We start from the raw sequence: 12,349 nt of genomic DNA on the forward strand, positions 1-12,349 counted from the left end.
TGCAATATATGGAGCCGAATGTTGACTAGCAACAAAGGAAGCAGAATGCCACATCAGTTATGAAAATGAGGATGCTACAACAGCTGGCGTCACACGCCTCGACCAAATCCGAAAAGAGGCAATTAGCATTGCTCTAATTGCTGACAAACTATGGGAATCATGCCTCAAATGGTATGGTCATCATCTCCGAGGTGAAGATGAGTCCATTCACAAGATTGTTCTTGATTTAGAAGTGCCTGACAAGAGGCCAAAGGGATGACCGAAGCAATGCTGGCTGGACACATTGCACAACAATCTGAAGACTGCTGGTATACACCCTGATCCATCACATGACCAGGTGAAATGGCAACAACAAATCAGTAAAGCAGACCTTGCCATCAAGCGGGATAAATGCTGAAGAAAAAGAAGATAAAATAACATAAGTAAATAAATAACAGTAAATGGCCAGAGTGGTGCTTATGTTTTGATTTCTGGTCTAGGGGAAGATTGGCTGGTCATAACCGTGTGCAAACATTTCTATTCTTTTCTTAATCAGTTTCCCTACATAGTGTCATACATTTTACCAATAATAAAGGAACTGTTCTCATGCTGAAAATTAGAGATTCCTCACATTAAGAACATTCAGCTGTTTCAACATGCCTAGCTTCCAACTTATGCAGTAAGTACTCATCAAAGAATCTGTTCTAACAAGTCAAAGCTCCATTCCCTTGATGCTAGCTCAGATTTGTGTCAGGGAATTAAATAACACTCACATTTGCTCATTATTACTTGCTTATGCTACATTGTGGCTTAGAGCTATATAAAAAAATCTCCTATATTGTTCTTATATCCATATATGACTACTATTGCATTCAGCCAAAAATCCAATTAAAATGAAGTTTTCTTGACACAGTCATTTTTCATATATCATAGCCAGAGAAATGTTCCAAACATATGGAAAAAATACTAATAAGCTTGCAAAAATACCAGGGAACAGCAGATAGTTTGTGTGTCATCCATAGAAGAAATATTCCAAGGAACAAAAATAATGTCTGAGGATAATTATGAAATTCATAAAACAAAGTAAGCTGGTGTTTCACAAGGAAAATACCCTAAATTCATAGTAAATAAATACATTTATTAGGACCAGCAAAATGCACAAAATTTATCAAACATTTGAAAAGAAAGAAAAAACCCACAGATTACCACAACAGGCAGTCCCTGAATTACAAACATCTGATTTACAAATGACTCATAGTTAAGAACATGCGTGAGACAACAGGAAGTGAGAGAAATCTATCCCTTGGCAGGAGAAGTCACTCCTGAAAGAGTTATGGGGAAAACAGGTCTTCACTCACCAATCCTTGTTTCCACAACAAACCATTTTTTTCAAAATCCAATTATAACAGGGACAGAAAGTGAGGTGAAACCTTCTGAACAGCGGCACAGACAACAAAACAAATTTAACCCTTCCTTATGCTACCCAAAACAAACAAACAAACAAAAAAACTGGCTGGATTTGCCACCTCATCACATGCGCAATTTTCCTGTTGTAATCTGCTTCCCTTCCACTTTCAGTATGGAGCTCTGGCCACAACACACAGGCACTTTCAGCTGGGCTCCATGCCGAAACAGGAGAGGAAGCGTCTGATGCTGCCACCACGGCAACACGGGAGTCTTCCCATGTTGCCTTCTCAGCAATGGGGGAAGCTGGGCGGTGACACTTCCTCCCATGGGATGGTGGGCACGGTAAGGAAGGTGATGTGGGGCATAGCACAATGGGTTCTCTATACCCCGCACTGGGAGCCCATGGATTCACCACAATGTGGGGAAAATCGATGGGCCTTTATGATAAGGTCCTTAGACTTTCCAAATGTACCTGTTCTCACTTACATAGAAATTCAACTTCAGAACAAACCTACAGAACCATATTTGTAACTTAAAGACTGCCTGTGTATTCTATACTTGTTAAGGTTTCATTGAAAGTGATCTTTAAAATTAGTTGTAAAGCAGAGAGAGAGAAAATTCCTAACAGCACATTTATGATAGTATTTGTCTAATTATTACGACTAGGTTTACTAGCAAGTAATTAATTCCATTAGCCAGCAAAAAGGTGTTTGAACACATATAGAATAGCTTCTCCTCTGCAGAGGTAATCAGGACAGCAAACAGCACAAATAGTAGCATTTCACAGAAAGACAGTGTTTATGACACTGGAACTGTTTTGGTATTGTGTAAATGGAAGAGTTTATCAGAAGTGGCTTAAAAACTAATGAGTGTCTGAATGTCTAAATAATATGTTTAAAAAGAGACTCTTTGGGGTAAGTTTATTTTGGATAATGGGGCACTTAGGCTATCTGCCAGGGGTCAGGGAAAATCTCAATAAGACTGTAGCAGAATGCACTCTTGGGGGAGGGACATTCATCAAGACTTAGAACTGTGGATAAATCCAATCAAAAAGCTTAAACATTTAAAGATTAAAGAAATATAACAGAAAATACTGACAAAATGGTATAGGATCCCCCAGCAAACAGCCCATATTACAAAAAGAACATCTAAAATCTGTTGGTATGAATGTGGGGAAACTGGAACATTTATCCATATGTGGTGGTCTGTGCCAAGGTATAAGAATTTTATAGAAAAATAAAGAGGGAAATGGAGGAATTATTAGAGCAAAAAATAGAGTTGAATAAGCAACATTTTTTACCCTGAAACTGAAAGGGAATCGTGGCAATAAAGACTGGGGCAAGACAACTAAATATACGTTAGCTGCAGCCCAGGTTGCCTTAGGATGGAAAGAACATAAAAAATGGGATATACAAAAACGGTACAAACGTTTAGCAGACTGTATGCTTCAAGATTACATGATGGATGGGAAAAATAAATATACAATGGAATACCCCTGGGGGAAATAGGAAGGTAAATGGGGAAAACTGATAGCCAAGGCAAAGGGCAACAGAAAATGTAAGAAATTAAATCAGACTCTCCTTATGATTCAACAAACAGAATGAATGATAAAGGAAATGTTTGATTGTTCCTGGAGGGAGGGGGATGAACGGGAGAGGGAGGGGGAGGGGGAAAATACAGTAGAGTTTTGCTTATCCAACCTTCACTTATCCAACATTCTGGATTATCCAACACAGTCTGCCTCCCGCCCAGATTCACAGCTGTTTCTCTAGGCAGCAAAGACAGAACTTTTTACAGATTTAACCTCTGACAATGTTGTTACTCTAAGTTCATTTTATGCAATTCTATCTATTTGTAGTCAATTTGTTAGTAGCCGATGTTTTTTGTAGTCAATGTTTTCAATGCATTGAGATGTTTGGGTGATAAATTTGTAAGTACAGTAATTACTACATAATGTTACTGAGTATTGAACTGCTTTTTCTGTCGATTTGTTGTAAAACATGATGTTTTGGTGCTTAATTTGTAAAATCATAACATAATTTGACATTTAATAGGCTTTTCCTTAATCCCTCATTATTCAACATTTTTGTTTATCCAACGTTCTGATGGCCTGTTTATATTGGATAAGTGAGACTCAAGTAGGTAAAGGTAAAGGTTTCCCCTGACGTTAAGTCCAGTTGTGTCTGAATCTGGGGGTTGGCGCTCATCTCCATTTCTAAGCCGAAGAGCCAGCGTTGTCCGTAGACACCTCCAGGGTCATGTGGCCAACATGACTGCATGGAGTACCATTACCTTCCTGCTGGAGCGGTATCTATTGATCTTCTCACATTTGCATGTTTTCGAACTGCTAGGTTGGCAGAAGCTGGAGCTAACAGCAGGCACTCACTCCACTCCCCAGATTCGAACCTGTGACCTTTCAGTCTGCAAGTTCAGCAGCTCAGCGCTTTAACACCCTTTGCCACCGGGGGCTCCTCCACTGTAGTGGAAAAGGGATGGATACAAGTAGGGGACGAGGGGGTTGCGTATGACATTTTTAATCTCTTTTTTGTTAAATTGTTAAAATATGTGTACAGCAAAAGTCGCCTATGTTATCTTCTAAACTTCCTCATGAGGAAAAGTGGTTAATGTTATTCTCTACTTGTTTGCCCCAAATAAATAAATAAATAAATAAATAAATAAATGACCACTAGAATGACTTTTTAAATAACTGAGTCTTTTAGCACACTGTGAGCCCCCCGTAATGCAATGGGTTAAACCCTTGTGCCAGCAGGACTGCCAAATTGAAGGTTGGTTTGCTAACTTGAAGGTTGCCAGTTCGAATCCAGGGAGAGCATGGATGAGCTCCCTCTGTCAGCTCCAACTTCTCATGTGGGGACATGATTGAAGGCTCCCACAAGGATGGCAAAATTTCCACTGTCAGCATGCAGTGGAAAGGTCTCTCCTGACCTTTTGCCCACATCTATGGCAGGCATCCTTAGAGGTTGTGAGGTTTGTTGGAAACTAGGCAAGTGGAGTTTATATATCTGTGGAAGGTTCAGGGTGGGAGAAAGAACTCTTGTCTGCTTGAGGCAAGTGTGAATGTGCAGATGGCACTCCACAGATATGTAAACTCCACTTGCCTAGTTTTCAACACCTCACAACCTCTGAGGATGTCTGCCATAGATGTGGGCAAAATGTCAGGATGGAATGTTTCTGGAACATGTCCATACAGCCTGGAAAACTACAGAATCCCAGTGATTCCAGCCATGAAAACCTTTGACAAACATTTGTTTATGTTACTTTAAAAGGGAAGGGAACCTTGGTGGGTGCCAAGTGATAGAAACATGTGGATGGTGCTGTGGTGCTCATGGTTGCCATATAAACCCTTTGTCTTAGATACTTGTACAATGCATACACAGAAGTACAATGAGAAAAAGCACAGTAAAAACACTCTTGTTTTTCCATTGTAGGAAACAAATACTCTGGCTGGGAGGCTTGAAAGATACGTGGGTGCGCCTTGAGACTAAAATTTCTTCAAGGATGGAAGCTTACCAGTAAATCCTTAATTAAGCAGAGAGACAGCTGCCAAATACAATAAACAGGTGAGTAAATTACTGTTGCTGCCACCCATTTGGCAGATCTGATGATAACATATGGCCTGTAAGCTTTTAGAATGCTTTTCTGAAAGCATTTATGCATTATGAATAACCTTTCTGAATGGGCACATGGAAATGTTTTGGAACATTCCCTTAACCTCTCTGTCATAGTAGGCACACATTATTGTCAATCAAAATGACATGAAGAATCATCTATGACTATTCAGCAGGACATTGTCCTTATCTAGCTTTTACTTATAGACAGCTATAACATTTTGCCACATGAATTGCAGGCAACATGTCTTGGATGCTTACTCTATATATTAGAAGTTTGTAAACAGCTGTAGAAAAAACTTTGCATATATCCGTACAAGCATACAATTAATCGCTAGGATGCATTCCTGAAACTGAGACTGAAGTGCATGTTTCTTTTGCATTTAGAAGTCTTTTTTGAGTGTCACCTCACCTTGAGAGACACAATTTTTCCATCTCTCTTTCCAGAGAGCATCACACTGGGGTCTCTTTTTTATAATGAAGCTAAAATCTAACTTAGGCAACAGAACTGATTGTAATTTTTGTGATGTAGCAGACATTTCCTTAAAGAATGAAATATTAACTAGCTACAGAGTTTTGAAAGGAGCTGTGATAATTAATAAACACTCCTGCACAAGGCCTACTTTGTTAAATATAGTGTAATCCTTATAGGAGTTATTGCATGCAATAATTAACTTGATTACAGGAGACTGAAGAAAAAATCTTTGAGTAATCAGAGCACCTTCTGCAACTCATAGGCTTTAATAATTATTATTTTCCTCCTTGCGAAGTGCAGGTGCTTCATTAGGAGTTTTGAGAAAAGATTTGTCCTTAAGGTCTGATTAATATTTAGGCTTTTTTTTAAATCTCGGAAAAGCAGTAATCGTATCTTTACATTCTGGATGGTTTTCAGTTTGATTAGTGATGTAGCATAATCATCAAGCAGAATTAAACAGTCATGTGTTTAGAATTAATCTCATAGTCCTTTTCAGCAGAGAAAATGTCAATGATTCATGACAATGGTACACAGAGACAATTTTTATTATATTTTTGAGGGGAGTGAGAATGTATGAATATTGTTTAGATATGGAATATACTACTAAAGTACATTAACAATATACTCATACATATATATTTACTTATCAGTACATACAATTTAGCTGCTATCTATTTGATTCCATGCACCTGGGAGTAAATCTTACTGACCTCAATGGCACTTATTTCTGAGGAGCGTAATAGATAACTGTATATCATTATGGCACAATCAGGCTGATTTTTGTGGGATTATACAAGGCATGATTTGTATATAGATGGCAATCAACCACAAAGGATGAGCTTTTGCATTTCTTTAATATAGATATCAAATAATTTGGTCAAACAAAGCCTGCAAGTAACAATTTTCAGATCAATTGTATGTTTGGAATTCAGGTCATTCCCAGGTAGAAATCTCAGAGGATATCAAAGTCAAGTGTATCAAAAATTGCTGGAAAGTCAAGCAGAATAAGCAGATACGTATTTTTCTTGACACCCATTTTGCAAGGATCAATCACCAAAGCAACTAGGAGCCCAGCCAGCCCCTTTCATGCGTGACTTCCCACAAAAAAAGGGGGCTGTCCCGACAACGTTTTTGGAAAACACGAATTAATTTGCCACAAACCAGGAAAACCCTGGTTTGTGGTGAGTTAATTTGAGAGTGGGTTTATTCCACACCTTCTAGGAAGGTGCGGGATAAACCCACTACTTCTGCTGTCTGGACTGCAGTCCAGACATCAGTCCTGCGGTTTTCCGGGCTAAATTAACCTGGAAAACCACGAGGACAGCTACCCCCTGGCTATGGTGCTGGTTATGGTGGCTCAGGCTGCTGGAAATTACAGTCCAGGCACATGTCAAGAACTACACTTTGCCCAACCATAATCTATAATTACATTAGAGTCTCACTTATCCAACATAAACGGGTCAGCAGAATGTTGGATAAGCGAATATGTTGGATAATGAAGGATTAAAGAAAAGCCTATTACACATTAAATTAAGTTATGATTTTACAAATTAAGCACTAAAATATGATGTTTAACAACAAATTTGACAGAAAAAGTAGCTCAAAACGCAGTAATGCTATGTAGTAATTACTGTATTTACGAATTTAGCACCAAAATATCATGATGTATTGAAAACATTGACTACAAAAATGTGTTGGATAATCCAGAATGTTGGATAAGCAAGTGTTGGATAAGTGAGACTCTACTGTATCAGTTTTCAGTTTGTGTGCATGTAATATATAATAATTGTGTTAGCTGTGTGCAAAAATGGCCTAGAAATTCAGAAACCCCCTACAATATAGGTAATATTCCAACATACCTTGGTAGCTTCCCACAGTGTTCAGCAGTAGATACATTTGGTTTTAGCATTCGTGGTTTCTAGCACATTGCTAATGGTGACATAGATTCTTCAGATATCTGATATGGTTAGGATTACACACAGTTTTGATTGATTTTAAAGCACCATTTCTGTTTCCCAGTGGAATTGTAGCAAATATTTGATTAGAAAGGCATTCAGTGCTGGAGAAATGTTGTCTTGGAGAGATAGTACTTGCCATTTGTGACATTTACAATGATGTGTATCAATGTTATTTATAGATGGATAAACAGGGCATGTTTTATCTTATCGGAGTTTTGATTGATGTCATTCACTGGTTAATTTATCATCTTTTTTCACAAATAATGTTATTCTAAGTATATTAAAATGGTGACCCAACATCCATGTAAACGTGGTGTACATTAAAAAAAATCAAAACCAACTAAATACATTTCTTTCATGTCATTAAACTGATAACAGTTATGATAATTTCTATCATACTATAAATAACTAACTTGCTTTCTACTAAAAAGTAGGGTTGAGATGTAAATTAACTTTGAAATCATGATAAAGACAAGCCAACTGATGTTGACATCAGCCTGGTGATTTTTGCCATTTCTGGAATAGCAACAGTTACTTTTTAATTCTAATGTAGCAAGATAGCCTGCAGCTAAATAATACATTTCCGTTAGCAATTATTTAGCACAATCCTGAACTGCAAATACATTTACATAATAATTTGTCTCTTGTAGAGTGTACTTACAGAGAATGTAATTGGAAATACAGAGAAATATAATAGCTCAAAATGGATGAAATGTTTGCATTACATGAGCATTAGCATTCTCAAATGCTTCATATAAATATAAATATATGCAAGCCTAAGTTTTTTTTTTAAAAAAAATACTAAGTAGGCATGTGCATTATTTAATGATATGCCAGCTAAACAATTGCTTTTTGGATGAAAAGAAATCACCGCATAGGAAGGCTTTTAAAAGCCCTGCTTACTAGGATGACCAGAGAGGGCAGGGAATCTGTTCATTTAACAGCCATGTAGCATGATATGTTGTTGTTGTTATTTGACATTATGAAGTTTTATTGGCAAGATTTGTTCAGAAGTGTTTACCTTTGTTTCCCTCTGAGAGAATGTGGGTTGCTCAAGGTCATCCATTGGATTTCCATACTGACACACCATTCCCCAGAGATGTAGCCCAGACCTCAAACCACTACCCATGCTGTCTCTCACCAATTTCCATTTTAACTGCACAACTACTAGAATAGATCAAAGGTCCCTTTCCTCTTGTATCTTGTCACCCTGAGGCTTATTTGGTTTAGTACACAGCCTTTAATCTGTATATCTCAATTCCTTTTATGCCTTCTTTTCCTTATCTTTGCCATTGTCAAAACCAAAATGGCAAGTTCCTTGAAGCATTTGTCTCCCTGTTTTCCTTACAGTGCCCTGAAAACCACATATACATCGAAGGACTAATAGCAGTAAGAGTTTAAATGATTTTAACAAGCATAATGAACTGACTATGTTGAAAATGAACTGCACTGATTTAAGAATAACTGGTTTGTGATGGTATTTCCTCTACATAAAGCATCTCCTTTCAAGAGTAGCAAACCCTGTGTAAGTCTAAAAAGTTTAGTAAAAAAATAAATCCCCAGAACATTTGACTTATCCACGGATCAATGTGGATATTGTACCTTAACTCTTTTAGATAAAAAGGAACCACCCCCTTCTCTGAGAAGACTAGAAAGGCAAGTGGGGTAATTTGATTGTGCTTTACTTGCATGGCAGGGAGTTGGACAAGATGGCCCATGGTCTCTTCCAGCTCTATGATTCCATGATTCTAACTACAGTAAAGTCTCGCTTATCTAACATAATTGGGCCAGCAGAAAGTTGGATAAGCAAAAATGTTGGATAACAAACAGGGATTAAGAAAAAGCCTTTTAAACGTCAAATTACGTTATGATTTTACAAATTAAGCACCAAAACATCATGTTTTAGAACAAATTGACAGAAAAAGCAGTTCAATACATGGTAACGTTATGTAGTAATTACTACATAACGAATTTAGCACCAAAACGTTGCAATGCATTGAAAACATTGACTGCAAAAAAATGACTACAAAAAGGATAGAGTTGGATAAAATTAACTTACAGCAACAACATTGTCAGAAGTTAAATCCGTAAAAAGTTCAGTCCTTACTGCTTAGAGAAACAGCTGTGAATCTGGGCGGGAGGCAGACTGTGCTGGATAATCCAGAATGTTGGATAAGCAAAGGTTGGATAAGTGAGCCTCTACTGTACTTAATATGTCCACTGCTTTTGGACTTTTAAAACTTGGGGGTGGGAAGAGAATGTCGGTGGTGGCTGGCCTCCTAAGTTCGCATTGCTGTTTTCCCCTCTCCATGGAAGGACTGTTAACTTTCCCATGAGTCATCAAAATCCATAGAAAACGGCCTTTGACTTATATATGAGATTGTTACACAGAAATTGCTGGATCTTGTGAGAAAAACACTTGGATGAGAATAATATGTCCAGGCTAGATTCATGCTGTACTGGTACCCTTTTAATTGAAAATGATTTAGAAGAGATGCCATTTTAATTGCAATATTATACCTGCTCTACCCCCCTCCCCCCATATGTTGCCATAGTTTGTGAGTACTGGGGTATGACCATATCATCTGCTTGGAAAGATTGGTCCCAGCTATAACTGTTGTGCCATGGGAACCATATTGCAGAGCTGAACTGGAAAAGAAGATGCACAAATCAGCCACTTTGACCAAATCCTGAAAAGCAAAATCAATCGTTATGAAGTGAATTGGGACTGATTTATACCAGCTTCAGAGTTCTGAAACAAAATGGCACAGTCTGGTGGATATCCAGCCAATATAGAGATTTGATGTCAAAAATGAGTGGGCAAAAATTATGCAGCATATTTCCAACATGACAATATAAAGAAGATGTTAGACGATTTTATGAGGAGAGGAACTGGTCCTTGCTGATTGATCAATCTAATGTACAATGGATATGAAACTCACTAGAACTCTATACAACTAACTAGTCAATCTATTCTGTATTTCATTCTGTGTTCATAGATGGTGAAATATCTGTGCTGAGGGGTGTTATTTAGTCTAAAGACCTCATCAGACAGGGTAAGTTTTGACAACAAGCACAGGATCTTCTATAGTTTTGTGACAGAGTTTGCCAGCTCCCACCCCATGATGTAGAACTAATTCTGGCAGGACTCAGTCAAAAAACTATAGAGAATCCAGCATATGCCATCATGGCGGCAACACGGGAGGCTTCCCATGTTCAGTTGGAATTAATTGGGGGAAGCCGGGCGGTAGATGCTTCCTCCCATGGGATGAGGTAGGAGGGAAGCCGGGTGATGCGGGGCATGGGCCGGTGGGTTCTGGCAGCCCATATGATGAGATTGTCAGTGAGTTTTTCTTTAATTTCCTTTTATCTTGTTGAATAGACTACCTTAAACCCCTGTCTTCTGTTGAATGAGTCTCTCTGTGTTAGAAATAGTAATACCTATTTTCTTCCCAGCCCCAGTTGTCCCTAGTTGTTTCTGTTGTTACTGTTAGATCGACGGCCAACATCCTATGTCACCGCACAAAAGGCAAAGTGCTCTCTGGGACCATTTTGGTGTATAAAGAATTCCAGGATGGCTATTTGTCTTCATTGTGTGCAGCAAATGAACAAATATTATCCCAGCAGAAATGTCTTATCAGTGTTCACTGCAGGCAGCAAATGAGACACTATCAAGAATATTACAGAACCAGAAGTTTGCTGTAGTGCCTTCAGCAGCACCACCAAACAAACTTGCTCAAGCAGGGCAGAAGAAAAGTCAATGCAGTAAAGCAATGCAGTAAAGAGTAGGGTCATAGCGTAGAGACAAAGGAGGATAGGAACAGCAGTCCTCAATCTCCCATCCCTGCAAGAAGCTTATGCCTCATCTATACTGCCACATAATCCAATTCAATCCAGTTAATCTGCATTCTGAAATGGCATTATTTGGCAGTGTAGGTGGGGACTTAGTCAAACAAATCTGGAACAGTGGGCTGACAGAATATGGGAACATGTGATAAAAGTACCCAGTAAAAAGGTAAAGGTTTTCCCCTGATGTTAAGTCCAGTCATGTCTGACTCTGGGGGTTGGTGCTCATCTCCATTTCTAAGTTGTCCGTAGACACCTCCAAGGTCATGTTGGTGGCATGACTGCATGGAGCGCCGTTACCTTCCCGCTGGAGCGGTACCTATTTATCTACTCACATTGGCATGTTTTTGAACTGCTAGGTTGGCAGGAGCTGGAGCTAACAGCGGCCACTCACGCCGCTCCCGGGTTTTGAACCTGGGACCTTTCGGTCTCCAGCTCAGTACTTTAATGCACTTTGCCACTGGGGCTATTATTATGACTATTCTCATACTCATTATTATATGTCTTAGTCAAACTTTAATATATTTAACTAACTGGTGGTCTGGTGTGTGAGTGAGAGAAAGAGAAATGAATTACTAAAACTAAGCAGTCAGAACCAGCTTTTAAAAACTCCACGTTTTTCTCTTTAAGTTTTACTTTATTTCCAAAGTTATAGGCAATTTTAGTTTACCAGTTCAAATCAGTAGCAGAAGACTAGAGATCCTCTAGTCTGAATCTGAGTTCAGTATTTGTCCTCTTGATTGGGTCCAGATCAACAGTCCAAATTAGGCCCAATTCAAAAGTCCTGAATTGTAGCCTAAAGTGAATTGTGGTGCCATATTCTATTTTTTACAGACTGCATTATTTATTTATTTACAGCATTTATATTCCGCCCTTCTCACCCCGAAGGGGACTCAGGGCAGATCACATTGCACACATCAAGGCAAACATTCAATGCCATAACACAGAACAGAGACAGAGACAAGACGCAGGCACAGGCTGGCCTCGAACTCATGACCTCTTGGTCAGAGTGATTTGTTGCAGCTGGCTTGCTTTCCAGCCTGCGCCACAGCCCA

The 12,349-nt window shown here is 38.7% G+C and overlaps 1 protein-coding gene across 7 annotated transcripts in view; it reads left to right on the top strand.

Moving 5' to 3' along the window:
* znf385d (zinc finger protein 385D) overlaps window positions 1-12,349 on the top strand; it is a 506,886-nt gene that overhangs the window by 39,491 nt on the left and 455,046 nt on the right. For all 7 annotated transcript variants that reach the window (XM_062984389.1, XM_062984388.1, XM_062984387.1 and 4 more), the window contains exon 2: window positions 4,836-4,967. The gene's annotated coding sequence lies outside the window, so the exon portion shown is untranslated. The remainder of the gene's footprint in view (window positions 1-4,835; window positions 4,968-12,349) is intronic.

This window comes from Anolis carolinensis, chromosome 6 (assembly GCF_035594765.1).
Source record: "Anolis carolinensis isolate JA03-04 chromosome 6, rAnoCar3.1.pri, whole genome shotgun sequence".
NCBI classification, from domain to species: Eukaryota; Metazoa; Chordata; class Lepidosauria; order Squamata; family Dactyloidae; genus Anolis; species Anolis carolinensis.